At 42.9% G+C, this 20,404-nt stretch overlaps 1 protein-coding gene across 7 annotated transcripts in view; it reads left to right on the forward strand.

The window, feature by feature from the left end:
• The window catches only part of FAM110B (family with sequence similarity 110 member B), a 129,872-nt gene that overhangs the window by 38,695 nt on the left and 70,773 nt on the right, over positions 1-20,404 (forward strand). For 4 of the 7 annotated variants that reach the window (XM_061599306.1, XM_061599324.1, XM_061599296.1 and 1 more), the window contains exon 2: positions 15,620-15,774. The exons of 2 other annotated variants lie outside the window; for them this stretch is intronic. The gene's annotated coding sequence lies outside the window, so the exon portion shown is untranslated. Of the gene's footprint in view, positions 1-12,439; positions 12,521-15,619; positions 15,775-20,404 lie in introns of all 7 variants that reach the window. One more of the 7 variants, XM_061599332.1, reaches the window with a different exon arrangement.

Here is a 20,404-nt window from a genome sequence, read left to right on the forward strand (position 1 = left end):
CTGTGGTGGTTCAGATGTTGTTGGACTCCACTACATCAGGGACGATGAGAGTTATAGTCAGTGCCAGATTTACACACAAGCTAAGTAAGCTACAGTTTAGGTCTTTAGATTTTGAGGGGCCTCTAAATAAATAAAAAATACTAGAAAAAAATCACAAAAGAAAATGTTTTTAAATTTTATGTCATGTGCAGAACACACACAGTGCATGTTCTGTTGCTTCTTCCAATTATTAAGTGCTAAACACACAAGCAAGAGAAAATGGTGGAGCTGTTTTGTAAGATGGTACAAAATGCTGCGGCTAGACTGTTGCTGAGGACGAACTACTGCCAGCACATACCACTAGTGCTTTAAAGCTTGCATTGACTGTCCGTATGTTACTGGACCAGCTTCATAGTTCTTGTATTAATTTACCAAGAGCCTTTACAACTGGGGTCTGGGATAATTTAAGGACCACTTGATCCCTCATATCCCTGCCAGATCACTGAGATCTTTGGGGGATTCTCTGTTAGCGGTTCCCCATGGTTCAGATGCATTGCTTGTAATTACCAGAAGCTATGGATTCAGGTACTGTGGGCCCAATCCTGTGCAGTTTCATCACTACTGAGATCAGGCAGGCCTCTTTCCTATTGGAATTTGGGCACTTGACAAAGACTTCCTATTTCAGCAGACTTTTTAAGGTAGTGTGTGTGTGTAACTGCTCTTATGATGCTGTACACTAAAAGTATTCATATATGCTAAGTAAGAAATCATAAGATGTTTTCATTTCAAATTATTTCATATGCAAATAGGTTTATTGCAATATATATGTTTCAGTTAAATTGCTAATTTTTAGTTGCATCCTTGCCTATGTACCAGTATATATATGCAACTATAAAGCTTTATTTCTATTTTCATTGACTTTTCTGTTAGAATAATACTAATACTAATACTAATACTAGAATAATAATAATATTTTTTGGTAATGCTCCAGAACCTTTTAAACATGACATAGTTTAGAACCTCAGCATGTCTTAATTTGGCTCTGACTGTAATCCAACAATATCTAGAGGGCCACAAGTTTCACTATACTAAAGAGGGGCATTAAGGCACATGTCATAAACAAACCATGTAATATGTGATACTTCATTTTATGTAGTCAGAGTGGCTTGATTGTAGGATGCTTACACTATTTTGGCTTCTGCTTCTTACATTTCTGAAAGTTCCCATTGATTTTATCCAGGTGGCTTGATGTGGGAGTGGCAGAGGAGCATGTTTAGTGTCTTAACCCCACAGTGGAACTTGCATAATTCTCTTAGTTCCTTTAACCAGAAATACACTTCTGAGATGGCATAGGATGCAATAACTTTACGGGTTACTATTGCATCCTCATTTGGGCTTCAGTTATTCCTGAAAAAAATAAGTAAATAGTGACTCAGCCTGCCTGTCTCCATGAATTGAGACTGTATTTTCTACAGGATGATTCTCTTTGTCATAATGTCCACTGGCAAATAGCTTCTGTTTCCAGTTAGATGCAAGGATCTCCCATACTTTCCCTGTTTTGTCAAATCTCTTATTCCAAGTATAGCACTATCTATCCTAGTTCATTCAGTGGCAGAGCAGAAGGTGTTTTTTGGAATAGACTGTCATGTTTCAACTGAATAGTTACAGAGCCCTGTAGCTGTCTACTCACAGTAAATATTAGCATAATTCTCTCTCATTAGTATGTTAATTCTGTTTATAATATTAAAGTGCTGTATCATAGCTTCTGTATGTTCCTATTAAGTGTAAAAATCAGCATCGCTTATCATCTTTAAGGCTGAGCCATGGACTAAAATTCCTTTCTGTAGATTTGACTGCATGTAGTGGCTGTTTGGGGAATGCTAGGATATGAAATCACCCCAACCTCACAAGCTTGTCCCAGACTAACCTTGACTTGTTTTGAGAATGTAGTGCTGTATACTTTCACATGCCCTGGAATATAGTCAACAAGAGTAAAGAGAGGTCAGGCGATGGCTGATGAGCAAACTGCAGCTAATATAAACAAAACTGATATCCTAAAATGGCAAGACTAGGGCAGCAGGCTCAACAGTTGTGGATTACTGAATTTCCAGACTTAAAAGATGGGGCAAATTGGCATGCTAAAACCAAAGGTGAGTTTAGCATTATATGCTAAAAAGAGAACCCTACATTTAATAGGCAAGTAAAGAGGATCTTGTAGAGTACTTTCGAATCAGTATGATTTCAGCATAAATGGTTTTGTTGAAATGTGTGTGTGTGTGTAAGATCTTACACTGATGACACTAGGAAGGAAAGTTTCATAGATACCCTGAGTCCAGGGTTGGAGCTTACCTGGCATGGCTAATCAGTCTGTAGTCTGTGCAGTACTTCATGGATTCCAAAGATACTTACACGCAGTATATAGTATGTTTTGGGAGTGTTCAGGGCCACCATATGGGGAAGGATGTGGCTACCCACACCCTGTTCTTGGTCATACTGGACCTAATCTGCAGACAAAAGGGCCTGGACGTTCCCACATAACTGTAGATAGTGCAGTACATTTTGTTTGCTAAAATGTTGTACTGAAGATAATGCTAACTATCTTGAGCTTTAAACTAGAGTTCGAAACTATTTTGCAAACATTGGTTAACACTAACCATGGTTAGCATAAACACATTTGCTGCAAATAACTTTTTTAATTGCGAGGGAGGGTATCACACAGAGGAGACAACTGAAAGGGAAGAACAATATACATGTGTGCAGGTCACACAGTCTCTTAACAATGGTTAGGACATTACAAAATATTAAGTCTGCCTTGGGCCTAAAAAGGGAAATCTCACTGCTTACTGCCATTTTTAAATTTCCATTTACCGTTATGCACACTTGCTAGATTACCCTTTGGTTTGAAATGCCAGGTTTCAGAGGTGATATGGGAGTGAGTGGGCATGTGAATTACTCAAGGAGAGCTGAAATTCTTCACTATGAATAACTCCATATTCTGAGAATTATTCTGTCTAAAATGGTCATCTTAAGCAGCTTAAGGGCCAAATTGTCCAAAGGTATGGGCAGACCTAGATGTAGTTTTACACCAAAAACCTGACTTGAAAAATGTCTTATGTGCAGTGTTCTGCATATGGCTGTCTTCACAAACATCTGTGTATGTGACATGTAGTGATATGTAAGGAGCTGCCTTTGTAATGTCAGACCATTGGTCCATCTATCTTGAATAGTCATTGATGAATACTCCAGTTGGCAGCTAACCTTTTTGGCATGTGTACAACAGATCTAGCTTCTAAAGTAATAATAATAATAATAATAATAAAATTTTATTTGTTAGTCGCCTATCTGTCCGACTTAACGGACACTCTAGGCGACTTACATAGACTAAAATATACAATATACAATATACAATCAACACATTCAGCAATTTAATCTAACACCAAAAACAATAATTAAAACATCAAGAAAAACTAATCCCCCCAACGTTCTTAAAGGCCTGCCTGAATAGCCAGGTCTTTAAAGCTCGACGGAAACTCATCAGGGAGGAGGCATGTCGGAGATCGTAAGGGAGGGAATTCCAGAGGGTGGGGGCCACAACCGAGAACGCTCTCTCTCTGGTCTGCACCAGCCTAGTGGTTTTGATTGGTGGGACTGAGAGGAGGTCCTGTGTGGCTGATCTTGTAAGGCGGCCTAATTGATGATACTGGAGGTGGTCCTTCAGATACACTGGGCCGAAACTGTATAGGGTTTTAAAGGTCAACACCAACACCTTGAATTGGGCCCGGTAAACCACTGGTGCACCATCCCAGCCTCCATACCTTGATTTGATTATTGCCTCTCTCCTCCTCTTCTAGGGAGAAGGCTGGAATACAGTGTGGGAGAAAATGTCAAAAGGGCAGCCTGATCTGATGCCATAGTTGAGCCAAAAGACCTCTTTTCACCAGTGCCAGATTTGCCATCTTTTTTTACTTTGTCTTGTGACCATAACTGTAGGATGCAGAATTCAAGGAAGGAGAGCCTTTCTGACTGCTGAAAAGCCCTTTGCATATGCTGCCACATTATAGTGGGGAGAACTTCATTTCTGCATGTCACAATTGCAAGGCCACTGAGGAAAATAGTTGGCTGTTTATGGTGTTTATACCTCACCCTTCAACATGTTCCCCTAAGAACACCAAATATCCCACTGCCAATGCTATGTGTTGTTGGTCAGAGCCAGTGGGAGTTGTAGTTCAGCAATACCTGGAGGGCCACATGTTCCTCACCCTTGAAATATATTCATGATTTCCAGTCCTGCTAGTAGAGGACTTTGACTGAGGTGCCAGAGCATGTGCTTGGAGCCTTTTTTATGCAAAGCAAGTTCTACCACTGAGTTATGACCCCTTCCCTTATTGAGCAACTATGACTGCCCATAATGGAAGCTCGCTCTTTTTCTGTTGTCATCTGAGCAGAATTCTCCTTGTGAGAAAAGTATTCTGACATACTTATTTTATTATTGATGTATTTGTTATAAATATTTGTTACACACCCCTCACCAGAGTGGGTACAATACGAATATAAGAATATAATATCTAAAATCAAAAAGCATAAAATACCAACTCAACATAATCCAATACATCATCAGATACAGAAGGGAAAACTCACATTCAGCCATCCCCAAAAGCCTCTGTGAAAAGCTGAGCCTTGGTGGTTCACTGAAATGTATACAACAAAGGTGCCAGACACACATCCAGGCAGGAGTTTCAGAGCTTATGGGTCACTGCTGAAAAGCCCTTCACATATACTGACCACACTTAAAACTTCCAGGGGAGGTGGAATTGCTAACAGAGCCTCTAGCAATGGACATATGAAAGAAGCTGATGTTTCAGGAATGTGGGATTCAAGCTGTTTAGGGCTTTATATATCAAAGCCCCCCCCTTTAGGATGCACACCTTAATATGGTGAGGGGGTTTGAGAGTGTTGAAGAAGCTAAAAGCAATGCCGTTAGGAGTCTAGACCAAGAGGTTAAACTCCTAGCAGGGGCACCCAAGGTGGAATCGTCAAACCTGAGACACCAGACTATGCATCCAAACTCAGAGGAAGGCAATGGTAAACCACCTCTGAATATCTTTTACCTCGAAAACCCTATGAACAGAGTATCCAAAATGCAAAACGAGATAGTGCTGGAAGATGAGACCCCAAGGTCAGAAGGCACTCACCGAGCTACTGGAGAAGAACATGGACAAGTACGAGTAGCTCTGTGACTAATGGCGCAGCTGGGTCAAAGCCAAAAGGAAGCCCAGAGGCTGATTTGGGGCTTTAATCTTAGTTGACAGAGAACCAGAAGAACTATGGAGTGAAGTCAGAGACATTATCAGGGAAGAATGCAAAAAGACAATACCTCTAGTTAAAAAGAGAGAAAAACCTCAATGGATGACTGAAGAAACTCTTCAAATGGTTAAAGAGAGAAGGAAAGCAAAAGCAAAAGGAGATAGAAACACTGTCAGAACCCTAAATCCAACAATACAGCGACTAGTACGTAGGGACAAAGAGAACTATTAGAATAGTTATTGTCTAGAAATGAAAGAGAACAACAAAAAGGGAGGAACAAGAGCCCTGTTCCAAAAGATTAGAGAAATGGGATGTTGAATAATAAACAGAGGAACACACTGACTGATTGAGATGAAATAAAAGGAAGATGAAAGCAATACACTGAAGAACTCTACAGTAGGGCCCCGCTTATACGGCGGGTTAGGGACCAGACCCCCGCCGTAAAGCGGAAATCGCCGTAAAGTGGAACCCATTGACTATAATGGGTCGCTTTGCGTGAAAATGCTGCAAAAGCGCAACATCGGCATTAAATCGGGGAATTTCCCCTAATTGAAAGCCACCGCATCAGTGGAACGCCGGAAAATGGAACGCTGTAAAGCGGGACCCTACTGTATAAAAGAGAAGCCAGGACGACGGATTCATTCACGGAGGAACCGTGTGATGAAGAACCAGAAATTTTAGAATGTGAGGCGAAAGCTGCTCTTAAAATACTTGGAAGAAACAAATCATCAGCAACAGATGGCATACCAATAGAGTTGCTACAAGCTACTGAGACTGAATCTGTCCAAATATTGACAAAAATTTGTCAAGAAATATGGAAAACTAAAAAATGGCCCACAGACTGGAAGCATTCAATATATATTCCAATTCCAAAGAAAGGGGATCCCAGGGAATACAGTAATTATTGAACTATTGCCTTAATATCCCATGCAATTAAAGTAATACTCAATATTCTACAACAAAGGCTCTTACCATATATGGAGTGAGAAATGCCAGATGTCCAAGCGGGATTTAGAAAGGGGAAGAGGCACCAGAAATCATATCGCAAACATACGTTGGATAATGGAACAGACCAAAGAATTTCAGAAGAAAATCACCCTGTGCTTTATAGATTACAGCAAAGCCTTTGACTGTGTAGATCATGAAAAACTATGGAATGCTTTAAAAGAAATGGGGGTGCCACAGCATCTGATTGTCCTGATGCGCAACCTATACTCTGGACAAGAGGCTACTGTAAGGACAGAATATGGAGAAACCAATTGGTTCCCAATCGGAAAGGGCGTGAGACGGGTGTATTTTATCACCTTATTTGTTTAATCTATATGCAGAACACATACAATACGAAAAGTGGGATTGGACCAAGATGAAGGAGGTGTGAAAACTGGAGGGAGAAATATCAATAATTTAAGATATGCAGACGATACCATACTACTAGCAGAAACCAGTAATGATTTGAAATGAATGTTGATGAAAGTTAAAGAGGAAAACACAAAAGCAGGACTACAACTGAACATCAAAAAGACTAACGTAATGGCAACAGAAGATTTATGTCACTTTAAAGCTGACAATGAGGACATTGAACTTGTCAAGAATTATCGATACCTTGCCACAATCATTAACCAAAATGGAGACAATAGTCAAGAAATCAGAAGAAGGCTAGGACTGGGGAGGGCAGCTATGAGAGAACTAGGAAAGATCCTCAGATGCAAAGATGTATCACTGAACACTAAAGTCAGGATCATTCAGACCATGGTATTTCCGATCTCTGTGTATGGATGTGAAAGTTGGACAGTGAAAAAAGCAGACAAGAGAAAAATCCACTCATTTGAAATGTGGTGTTGAAGGAGAGCTTTGCGGATTCCATGGACTGTGAAAAAGACCAATAATTAATTGGATTTTAGAACAAATTAAACCACAACTATCACTAGAAGCTAAAATGATGAAACTGAGGTTATCATACTTTGAACACATCATGAGAAGACATGATTCACTAGAAAAGACAATAATGCTGGGAAAAACAGAAGGAAGTAGAAAACGAGGAAAGCCAAACAAGAGATGGATTGATTCCATAAAGGAAGCCACAGACCTGAACTTACACAATCTGAACAGGGTGGTTCATGACAGATGCTCTTGGAGGTCGCTGATTCATAGGGTCACCATAAGTCATAATCGACTTGAAAGCACAAAACAACAACATATCAAAGACAAGACACTGAGTTAGACCTGGAAGTGAATAGGCTATCAGTTGAGTTCTCTCACAATAGGTATTACAAAGCCCTCCCAGTCGTGCCTGTAAGCACTCTGGGACTTGTGTTCTGTACTAGTTGCAGCTTCCAAACTGTTCTCAAGGGAAGACCCACATTCTGAATGCTGCAGCCATCTAGATGAGAAGTTACCTGAGCATGAATCATGGCTGCCAAATCTTATCTCTAGGAAAGGTTTATTCCTCATAGCAGGAAATAGCCACTCCTTGTCACTGAGCCCACGTGGGCCTCAAGGGAGAAAGCTGCAGAGCTGGATCAACAAGTACCTCCAAGCTATGGACTTTCCAAGGGAGTGCAACCCAATCCAAGACAAGCCATTTCTCCACATCTTAGACTCAGGAAATGAACACACACAGCACCTCTGTTTTGTCTTGATTCAGTTTCAATTTAATGGTCTTCATCTAGCCCATTACTACCTCCAAGCATTGATCAAGACCCTGAACTGCCATTCCTGGTCCTGATGGAACAAAGAGGTAGAGCTGGGTACTGAAAACACCTTACTCCAAATCACCTGATGAAAGTTCCCAATGGCTTCATATGGAAGTTAAACAGCATGGGTGACAGGATGGAGTTCTGTAGGACAGCACAAGTCAGTTCCCATGATGTTGAATAGTGCTTCCCCCCCCTTCACTGCCATTGTCACCCACTGGAACCACCCCTGTGAATAGGAGCAGAACCACTACTTCCACACCCAACCTATAGACCCATTCCAGGTGTACCATGGCACAAGTACAACTAGTGAGGATAAGATTGAATGAATAATGGCCGCTGCCTTGACGACGACGCTGCCGCCTCCTCCTTACCTTCGTTAAGAACCCTCCAAACCCGTCTTCACTCTCTGACTTGAATTGTCAGAGAGACGGTAAGACAGGGAGGGGAAGAGAACACGAAGAGTACGGGCCGTTAATACTCCGGTTGCCATTGGAATTTTGTTTATGCCGCAGTCGGAAAAAGCAAGGCCCTGGATGCGGGAGGTGAGGCGGAGAAGGAGCTGGCGACGAAAGAGAAAGAGACAGACGCACATCCGAGGGCAGAATAAGAAGCTGGGTCCTACTTGCTTCACAGTTGGGCCGCCGTGCTGTGTGGGGGTGCGTTCGCGGCTTGCGGGGGAACTTGTCGGCCGCGACTTTGGGCGGCTGGATGGGCATGGTGGCTACGAGATGCCGCCGCCGCCGTTGCTGTTACCATCCCATGCCGGCGGACTCAGTGAGAAGAGGAACCTGCTGGACTGACCACTTCTTTTTTACTATCTGCCGGGTGTGAAATGAGACCACTACCACCTTGGGAAGAGGAATCTGCCGCTGCTGCTGCTGCTAGACATTGTCTTTTCTGTGAGATTTTTGCTCATCTAACGACCATCTTGCAGCACTAAGTCCCAGGTTCCTAGTCAACCTGCTGTGTTTCACTGTGACTGTGACTGTTTTTGCCATCTATCCCTTTGGAGGGTATATAAACAAGCAGGTTGAAACGACCTGGAAAACTAGTGTCTGCAAGAAAAGGAGATTATTAGTGCTCAGAGAAGAAGAGCTTACAGCTGCTGTTGCTGCGGGTTTATTATCTCTATCTCTTTCTTTTTTAGGAAGGAACTGTTTTAAAGAGAATACTTGCCTGAATACCTGCCTGAACGGCGGAAGCCTACATTGGGGCATGTGTTTATCGCAAGGGAGTGATGGGGGAAGGGTGGATGGCCAATATATATCGAGGCTGGGCGGCAGAAGCTGGTGGAAAGCTAGGGACAGGTGAGGTCGGGTAAGAGGAACTAGGGATAGATGCATAATATCTATCCCTCGTTCCGGACCTGTCCAGAGCCGACAGATAACTGGGGGATGCCTAGCTCCACACTCTGACCTTAGGTTGCTGTTGTGTAATGCCAGGTCTGTTGCTCAAAAGACATCTGTCATCCATGATATGATATTGGATGAGAGCGCAGACCTGGTATGTATTACGGAAACTTGGCTGGATGAGGCTGCTGCTCCTATCTTGGCGGCCATGTGCCCAGCTGGGTTCTCATATGCACAGCAGCCGAGGGTCGGGAGTCGGGGAGTGGGAGTGGCGGTTATTTACCGAAGCTCCTTGATTCTCACCAGACCCCCTCTCTGTAAGACCAGGATGGCTGAGTGTATGTACTGGAGGTTGGGCCCAAAGGGCAGTCTAGGGATTCTGCTCGTGTACCGCCCCCCCCGCTGCATGACGGACTCCCTGGCTGAGGTGCTGGGGGTGGTCTCGGATGTGCGAGTGCAGTCCCCAAACCTTTTGGTACTGGGGGACTTCAATCTGCACTCCAAGGCCACCCTCACTGGAGCACCTCGGGACTTTATGGAAACCATGGCTTCCTGGGAACTGCACTATATTCCAAAGGGGCCCACCAATGTAGCCAGTCATGCACTCGACCTAGTATTTGTCTCGGGAGAGGAGGGGAGTGATCTGAAAATTGGGGATACGTCCATCAACCCCTTGTCATGGTCAGATCATTATCTGGTGAAGATGGATATTTCAATGCCACAAACCCTCCGTGGGGGTGGAGGACCCATTAAGATGGTCCGCCCCAGGCGTCTGATGGAACAAAATGGATTCCTGAATGCGCTTGGGGACTCATTGGAGCAGGCACACAACCACTCGGCTGAAGCCCTGGTGGTGGGGTGGAATACCGCGATCACCGGGGCATTAGACTGGGTGGCTCCGAAACGCCCTCTCCCCCTGAATAGAACTCAGACAGCACCGTGGTTTACCCCACAGCTGTGAACTCTGAGGCGGGAGGTGAGACGGCTAGAGCGTCGGTGGCGGAAGTCTCGCTCTGATGTCGATCGAACACAGGTTAGAGTAGCTGCGGCAACCTACCATGTGGCAATAAAGGCAGCAAAAAAAGATTTTTATGCTGCCTCTATTGCATCCACAGAGTGTTGTCCCAGGAGACTGTTCCAAGTGGTCCGGAGCCTGGTCGGTCCAGTTGCTCTGGAACCGATGGAACATAATAAGGTCTCCTGTGACGAATTTGCAAAACACTTTGCGGAGAAAATCGATCGTATTAAGAGTGCTATTCCGTACGCTGTGGATACAGTGAGTGAGCCAGAGGTGACCAGTAGTACTCCGGTGATGTGGGACCGGTTCCAGCTTCTCTCTTCTGATGAAGTGGACAAGGTGCTTTCAACTCTAAAGCCAACCACCTGCTTACTCGACCCTTGCCCATCGTGGCTCCTTATGAGCTGTAAAGATAGACTGGGTGAGAGGATCAGGATGGTGGTTAACACATCGCTCAAAGAGGGAATAATGCCATCAGCGCTTAAGGAGGCAGTAATAAAACCTATTTTAAAGAAACCCTCCTTGGATCCTCATGATCTCAACAACTTCCACCCAGTCTCAAACCTGCCATTCTTAGGCAAGACGATTGAGCGGGTGGTGGCGAAACAGTTGCAAGCACACTTGAAGGAAACGGATTATCTAGATCCATTTCAATCGGTTTTCAGGCCTGGGCATGGGACTGAAACAGCCTTGGTCGCCTTGGTAGATGATATGAGGAGGGTATGGGATAGGAACGAAGGTACCTTCCTTGTCCTCCTTGATCTCTCAGCAGCTTTTGACACCGTTGACCACGGTATCCTTTTGGACCACCTGAAGAGGCTGGGCATAGGAGGCACTGTATCACAGTGGTTCCGGTCCTTCCTCTCTGGTAGGTACCAAAGAGTAGCACTGGAGGAGGAGGTTTCAGATCCGTGGCCTCTCACTTGTGGGGTGCCACAGGGTTCTATCCTCTCCCCGATGCTATTCAACATCTATGTAAAGCCGCTGGGAGCAATCATCAGGAGATTTGGGCTGCAGTGTCATCAATATGCAGATGACACGCAGCTCTATCTCTCATTTAAATCTTCACCGAGGTTGGCTGTAGAAACCCTGTCCAAGTGCCTGGACTCGGTGAGTGACTGGATGGGAAGGAACAAGCTGAAGCTGAATCCTGACAAAACTGAGGTACTGTTTGTGGGAGACAAGGGAAGGCTGGGGGATGTGGACCTGATGTTCAATGGGGTACGATTGCCCCTAAAGGACCAGGTCCGCAGCCTGGGGGTCATTCTTGACTCCCAGCTGTCCATGGAGGCTCAAGTCTCGGCTGTGAGCAGGGCAGCGCTGTATCAATTGCATCTGATACGGAGGCTGTGCCCCTACCTTCCCAACCATTTGCTCCCACCGGTGGTACATGCCCTGGTCACCTCTCGCCTAGACTACTGTAATGCGCTCTACGTGGGGTTACCCTTGAAAACGGTCCAGAAATTGCAACTGGTACAGAATGCAGCGGCTCGTATGATCAAAGGTAGCCGCCGACAAGATCATATTACTCCAGTTTTGAAGGAGTTACATTGGTTACCAGTTGTTTACCGGGCCCAATTCAAGGTGTTGGTTTTGACCTTTAAAACCCTATACGGTTTGGGCCCAGTTTATCTGAAGGAGCACCTCCAGCACCGTCAGGGATGCCGCTCGACAAGATCAGCCTCTCAAGACCTTATCTTGATCCCACCGGTTAAATCAGCTAGGCTGGTGAGGACCAGAGAGAGGGCTTTCTCAATATTGACCCCCACCCTATGGAACTCCCTCCCAAATGATCTCCGACATGCCCCCTCTATGATGAGCTTCCGCCGGACTTTAAAGACCTGGCTCTTCAGGCAGGCTTTTGGGATGGGTTGAAACTTTTACTGTATGTTTTAATATTTTAATGCTTATGGTATGCTTAACGTCTAATGTATTATTCTGTTTTGTACGTCGCCCAGAGTGGCTGGGTAACCAGCCAGATGGGCGACTAATAAATCCAAGAATGAATGAATGAATGAATGAATGAATAAATAAATAAATAAATAAAAGCCACACTCAACAGGGTCTCACTCTCCCTGTCTCTCTCCCGACAGACGCCATCAACCAGACTGACCAAGGCAATTTTGGTTCCATATCTCGGCCTAAAGCAGGATTGAAATGTGGCCAAATCAGAGGTATAATTATCCAGGGTCTCAGGAGATCTTAGACCCTTTACTTTTTTGAGAGCAGGGTCCCTGTGTCTCCAGCATCCTGTGAGCCAATCAGGATGGAAGGGGAATGTCTTAGCCACTGAGAAAAATATTCTAACATGCGTCTTTGACCTTTTCTTCTGATTGGAGCCAATCAGAATGAAAGAAGGCTCAATCAGCCACTGAGAAGACTGTTTCATGCTTATTGGTTCCTAAGGATGTCTGTTGGAGAAGGCATTAACAGGGATCTCATTCTCAACCCCACAGCAAAAAAGGGGAGGGGGCATGGCTATGACTAACATGAAGGGACCCTGCATTTCTGAATTTGCTGCTATACTACTGGTCCAGATAATTCAATTTATCTAAGCATGCCTGCAGCTTGGTTGCCAGTACTGGTGCATATTCCTTTTCAAGTGTGTGGAGAAATTTATAATGCTGTTTGTCATCATGTAAAAACAGGAAATATTAAAGGCACTTCTTGTTATATCCGTGCTAAGTGGCGAGTCCTGTGGCTTACTCAGTTCTAGCTGAAAAGAATCTGTCTTTGAGAATGTGGCTTGGTTTTCTGACACCCTGAAAAGATGCTTTTGCTATCTTTAGGTCTAGAACTGTTTATTTAAAGGAGACTGTGGTAGTGACTGCAAATATTATCAAACCACATTTTTAAAAAAGGTATTGTAGCTTTAAATTGCTGTGGTAGATGTACCTTAGCAACTTTCCTCACGCAGCAGCTGAGTTCTGCCTTTTGTGGTAAAGGCATGGATCCATCAATAGCTCCTTTCTCCTGGCACAAGGCTGTAGGAAGTTGTCAATAGTTTATTCAGCACTTGTTCTCTTGCCTTTGAAAAGAGATTTTGTACCACTTTAGTTGTTCTTGAGACAAATGATTGCTTTTAACCAAATATTATCTGCTCATATAGTCTCCTGGAAAGGCTGTTGTTCATATATCTGCTTAACGCTTCCATTTAAATCAGTTGGACTTATTTAACTTTGGCTAGATAGTTCTTCCTCCAGGGTAAATATCTTCAGTATAGGCATAGATCCTCTGAGCATTTTTGGACTGTGGCTTCCCCACACCCCTGTGTTTTTCTTTGAGAGATTGTGGTCAAACTGATAAACCAGTAAACCATGAGGTCTGTTGAATCTGATATATGCATGGCATTATAGAAATAAATTAATAGATTTTTATTCAGCCCAACTTTCAAAAAATTGTTCAGGGTGAGTGGTGAATGTTTAGAAACTAAACTGATGTGAAAAAGCCCACCCTGGACACATTGGTTTGTGACAACTACTGCCCGGTCGCAAATACCCCCTTCTTAGGGAAGGTGATCGTGAAGGTTGTGGTGCAGCAATTGCAGGTACTCTTGCATGAAACAAATTATCTTGACCCATTTCAATCTGGGTTCAGGCCTGGTTATGGGACTGAATTGGCCTTGGTCGCCCTGATGGATGACCTTTATCAGGAGAAGGATAGGGGGAGTGCAACCCTGTTATTCTTACTTGATCTCTTGGCGGCTTTTGATACCATTGACCATGGTATCCTTCTGAGCTGACTTGGTGAGATGGATATCGGAGGCACTGTTTTACAGTAGTTCCAATCCTATATCCAGGGTCATCTTAAGAGAATAGCATTGGGTGATTGTCTTTCAGCCCCCTGGCAGTTGTGCTGTGGGGTGCCACAGGCTACCATCTTGTCCCCATGCTGTTTAACATCTATATGAAGCCCTTGGGAGTGGTCATCAAGAGCTTTGGGGTGAGGTGTTAGCAGTACACTTGTTATACCCTGCTCTATTTCTCTGTAACATCTGAACCGGGAGAGGCCGTGCAAGCCCTGGACCTCTGCCTAGGTGGTGGGCTGGTTGAGGGCCAGTAAACTGAGTCTGAATCCTAGCCAGACAGAGTCACTGTGGGGTGGTGGTTTCCAAGTTCAGATAATTGGTCAGTTCCCTGCTTTGGATGGGGTCATACTCCCTCTAAAAGAGCAGGTCCATAGGCTGTGGGTGCTCTTGGATCCATGTTTGTAGCTAGAGGCCCAGGTGACCTCAGTGGCTAGGAGTGCCTTTCTTGAGCTTTGGCTGGTAAGACAGCTGCTGCCATTTCTGGACCAGGATAGCCCGACCGCTGTTGTCCATGCACTGGTAACTTCCAGGCTGGATTACTGAAATGTGCTCTATGTGGGGCTACCCTTGAGGTTGGTCCAGAAGCTGTAGCTGGTACAAAATGTGGCGGCGAGCCTCCTCACTGAGCCAGGGTATTGCCAACGTGTCTCCCCACTGCTGAAAGAATTGCCATGGCTACCTGTTAGATATTGGGCTACATCAAGGTTCTAGTTTTGGTGTACAAAGCCCTATACAGCTAGGGACCAGGATACTTGAAAGACAGTCTTACCACTTATACACCTAGTCGATCACTGCTCTCTGCAGGTGAGGGCCTCCTGCAGATACCATGTTATCAGGAGGTCCATTCCGCACAACATAGGAGACTGACCTTTAGTGTAATGGCCCCTACCTTCTGGAATTCCTTCCCCTTAAATATTAGATGGGCACTATCTCTATTATCTTTTCAGCCCCTACCGAAGACCTTCCTCTTTCAACAAGCCTTTTAACTAGAGTCCTTATCCCAGTCTGCATCTGTGTTGGAATTTGATATGGTTTTTAAAGCTTTTTTTTTTAATGTTTTTAAATATGTTTTGTTTTAATATACTTTTAAGGATGTATTGTTTTTAATTTATTTTAAAGTATGTTTTATGATGTTTTAAACTGTTTTTAGTGCTTTTGTTTGCTGCCCTTGACTCCTACTGGGAGAAAGGGTGGGATATAAATCTAATAAATAAATAAATAATCGGGGTCCTTTCCCTTAGTTTTTCACTCAAATGTAATGCTAGCTGTTGAACATCAACCCAAAGAAGAATGCCCTAACACCTCAAGTTGTTCTCATGTACTAAGATGAAGTTTAATATACATTCTGTTGTCAAAACAAGTAATTTTGACAAGAGTTCAGATAGACATTATGACTTTACAAAAATGTAGCTTCTGAGACAGTGGACCCATCAGTCTGACTGTCTTCTGCTGCTACTTGCTCTAGGCACTACAGAAAATATCCTGAAATTGCTTGCTGAGGAGAGCTGCCTTAAGAGTCACTAATAGAAAAATTATTTCAAATTTGGAACATCACCTTATATCAAGAAACTACCGGTGGTAAAGAATGGCATAACGGATGTTCTGAAAGCACACTACCTGGTGAGTGTGTACTTTTTGTATATTTATTCTATGATATGCAGTATTTTTACCACAAAATAATATATTCAGTGTTGCATGCTACTTGTTTGGCTGAATTATCACGGGAGTGGTAATCTGGCTTGATCGTACCACTTGAGTCTGAAAGCTAATGAGAAATGAATCTTGTCAGTGAGAAGGCTAGCTTAAAACCCTTTTCCCCGACTCTTTAGTTTTTTCTGTGCGTAGGATTTTTTCATATTTAATCTCACAATCCTCTTCTTGCAGTCTGAAGACACAGGTTTAATGCCTTAGAGAAGGAAGCCAAGTTGCCAGAATATAAATGGTACTGTATTAACACTAATGATGCACAGAAAATAGTTTAAGCTTGCAGCTGACAATTGCAATTATGGCAGCTTCCAATCATGTTCCTGAGGTTATGTTCTGTTGGGAAATTTTGTTAAGTTGTTTTGTTGACAGCCTTGGGATTCTTCAGGAGGAAGAGGAGGATACTGAGGTGTCATCAGTCATTTATCTTGTGGTTGTGAGATATTAATATTTCTACAGCCCTTCCGAATGTTCAAAGTGTTGTAAGTAAATAAATAAAATAATACTTACAGCAACCTGCCAAGATAGGTTGGTATTATTATTCCCATATAGTAGATGGAGAACTGAGGATATGAGAGGGTAGCTTAGTGCCCAGATGAGATTCATACTGGAGACTTCCTGATCCTTATCTATTATGTTACATCAGCTCTCTTGTGGCTGCCAATGGAAAACTACCCCAGTAAGTTGTGCCATTTGGAACAAGGATATTGCAAGTTTGTTTACACATTCCATGTGAACTATTGTTAGCACTCTCTCTCTCTCTCTCTCTCTCTCTCTCTCTCTCTCTCAGCTCATCTACAACTGATTCAGTCTGACTCACCTACAACTGATAGAGAGAGAGAGCACTTATATCAATGCCAGTTTTGTAACCCTTGGGCTTGCAGCCCAACACATTTATTTGACTGGCACTGGGAACAATTGGAGTGACCCACAGTAACACAGTTCATCAAAGTTAAATGTAGGCTATTTTGAAAGGCTGTTGCCAACTTAGCATTTAGAAAATGAATGTTTGGATAAATAAGTTTCACTCTTCTCAATGGAACTCTTTCAAAAGGAACATCATCAGTTTAAAAATATTCTTTGAATAATGCAGGCAGCTTTGTGCTTAGCTATTCTTAAAACTGTGGGGTGTTTATTGTTTAGGCAATAGGTAATAAGAACTACATTTCTGATACTGCAAAATGCAAGTAATATTAGACACCTCCCTTGATCAAAAGAATAAGCAGCATCACTGGAAGTATGCTCAAGCCCTTCATCATCATCTTTCTGTGTTTTGCTCTGCCAGCCATCTTTTGAAGCTTGCATTAAAATGTGTTGGTTTCTGCTAAACACTCTCATACAGGGCACAAGGAAAGGGGTGAATTCACCAAACCAGTGGAGCTATTTTTAAAACCTTCATCACTGGAAGGGCATAACAGAAAATATGGTCATAATGCATGATTACACTAAGTAAACTTCCTATCCCAGGGAAGGTGAAGGAATGTTGCTTTGAATTCTCTTTTTAATTGTATTGATATCTTATTGTTGCAAATCATCTTTTTAGAGGCAAAAGGCAGAATATTTATTTATTAAAATAAAAATGAAATGATTTTGTCAAACATGACAGGAGAAAGGAAATTATATTTGAAATGTTTTCCTTATGAAAAATGAAAAAGTTCTTTCATATTCAGCACAATTTGCATGTTGACTCAGAAACTAGTCCCATTGATTTTGGTGGACCTAACCTAGTAAGTGTGCTTAATATGGCGCTTTAGGCTGCTGCTGAGGTAGAAAATGCAACAGTAGTTAAGTGTCAGTTGAGTTCTTTTCTGTGGCCATACCCTAGTTGTGGAATTCCGTCCCAGGTAGAGGTGAGAGTAGCCACATCACTGGTGATGTTTAGGGAAGCATTAAAAGCATTCTTATTCCATTTGGTTCTCAATGATTTTTGATATATGGTTGACGGTTTCGTCATATTATCAGCCATATATTAAAAACCACATGGCATATGAATATTTTCATTGTCTGCCTAAAGACTATCAGTGATGTGGCTAGCCTCACCTTCCTTGGGTGGTTAGGCTTTGTAGTTTTATATACACTTCTTTTAAAAGTGCTATAATTTCTTTTTATATAAATAAAATAAAATATGGAATAATAGGGGGCACTTGTCTTGAACATTATTCTTCATTGTATTACATTGGTGTTACCTTTCCTCCCCTTAAAACCAAGGTGGGACAAGGGTACCAGTAGGAAACATTTGGAATACTACAATTGCCACATGTTCAGGGAAAATGGAGGGTTCTCTTTAAAGTTGTCAAGGTGATGTTTGTCCTAGTTTTTCTCCTCAACGAAGCAAGCTTAGCCATTGTAGATTGTATGAATAATTGAACAAGGATACCTCACTTGTTACCTGAAGTAATATTCTGCTCACTTGCTGCTCAGACCTAGACTTTTCTTTTATTATTATAGCATAGCACAGTGCTTTCATATGTTTATGATGTTATGTTTCATTCCCCAGAGTGAGCCCTGGCTTTGGCTTCAATTTCCTCCATGATTTAAATGAAACGTTCAGAAATCAGCATTGCTATTTAAACAAACATCCATCCACTCATTCCCCCCCCCCAAAAAAAATCACAGTTCTGGGAACTCTGTAGCATGAAGAGATATTTTCTCATCACTGAATTTGCTGCCTTTACAAATATTAAACACAAGGGGGTTGCCACATGGTGTTCTGTAACGGGAGACTCCAAAAGGAATGAAAACAGAGCTGCGTGTATCTGTTTTCCAGTTACTAACGGAAGACATTTAATTTGTCTTCTAAAGCCAACCTCAAATATGATGCAATTCAGCTGAAGTAGATTTGTGCTGCCTTTTCCTCCAGAAATCGATACAGCTTGGAGAGGCTATCATGGGAACTGGCTGACTGAGATGCAGCTGTGTTCACATATAAGCTTCTGCAACACAATCCCAAAGTAATGACTCTTGGTTTTTGTTTTGTTTTGTTTTTTTAGTCAGCACTTTAGCTCTGAGACATTACGGGGAAAGCTTTAATTGATGCTTTGTTTCCATTAGGAACTTAGTGAAAGTCTGCTATAGCAAAGTGATGTTCTAAAAACACATTCCTATTCATGCTTTCCCTTGTGTATTTTGTGGTGTGCAAGGACCTGTAGATGTTGGGGAATGGCTGTAGCTCAGTGGTAGAGCATCTGTTTTGCATGCAGAAGGCCCCAGGTTCAATCCCCGGCATCTCCAGGTAGGGCTTGGAGAGAACACTGCCTGGAGTCCTGGAGAGCCACTTCTTTTTTAATACTTTTATTACCTTTGTCATTGTTGGTGCTGTGAACAACTGCTCAACTAAAACATCTTTTTACTGATTGTAGTAAGCACTCTTCATGCTCGCTACAGTCAGGGCCCTGAGCATCCTCTCTGGCACTGTGGAGCTTGGTTTGCACCTTGGTACACCAATGAACTAAGTGCAGTGAAACAGGCTGGATGATGGCTAGAGTGCAAGTGGCAAAAGATGTGCTGTGATGCACTGGTAACCTCAAGGCTGGATTACTGTAATGCGCCTGATGTGGGGCTGCCCTTGAGGTTGGTCCAGAAGCTGCAGCTGCTGCAAAATGCAGTGACGCAACTGCTTACTGGGGCAGGGCATTGCCAACATGTTGGCCTGCTGTTGAAAGAATTGCACTGGCTGCACATTAGCTACATGGCCAAGTTCAAGGTACTGGTATGGGTGTACAAAGCCCTACATAGCTTGGGACCAGGATACATGAAATATTGTCTTACCCGTTATATACCCAGTCGATCACTGTGCTCTGCAAGTGGGAGCCTTATCAGGAGGTCCATTCCACACAACATAAGCAGACCTTCAGCATAGTGGCACCAACACACTGGAATTCCCTCCCCTTAAATATTATCCAGGTGCTGTTATCTTTTCAACGCCTATTGAATATCTTCCTATTTCAAAAGCCTTTTAAGTAGAGACCCAGTCCCAATCTGTTTCATGTTGGAATTCCTTTTTAAGATGCTTATAGGTTGCTTTTTAAAAGATTTTTTTAAAGATGTTTTGTTTTAATATGTTTTAAAGTCTTTTATTTTTAAGGTTTTTTTAAATTTATTTAAATGGTGTTTTTGTTTGCTGCCCTGGGCTCCTTCTGGGAGGAAGGGCAGAATATAAACTTTCTGATTCTTCCCATAAGCACATTTCAAAACAAAACCTTACAAAACTTATAGTTCTGAACTCAGAAACGCTTGCTTAACAACCCTCTAAATTTTCATGGCAATGCACAAAACAGTAAGAGAGAATCAAGAGTTCAAAGTGTAAAAAAAGAGAGAGAAAACCAGACTCCTCTTGGACTTTTTTGTCAGAGTTCTCATAATTTGTTGAAATTAATTAAAAATCAGCCGTGTTCACAGAGTACCCGGGCACATGTTACCAAATTCTTCCAAGCTACACAGGAAGTGGATTTGACTGCGAAAGACCAACCCAAATTGTGTTTGCATTTTGCCAAATTTGTAGGGCAGTCCAATATCTCAGAGAGGAGGTCAGGTCTCCTGCTCCCCT

Source organism: Rhineura floridana, chromosome 1 (genome assembly GCF_030035675.1).
Source record: "Rhineura floridana isolate rRhiFlo1 chromosome 1, rRhiFlo1.hap2, whole genome shotgun sequence".
NCBI classification, from domain to species: Eukaryota; Metazoa; Chordata; class Lepidosauria; order Squamata; family Rhineuridae; genus Rhineura; species Rhineura floridana.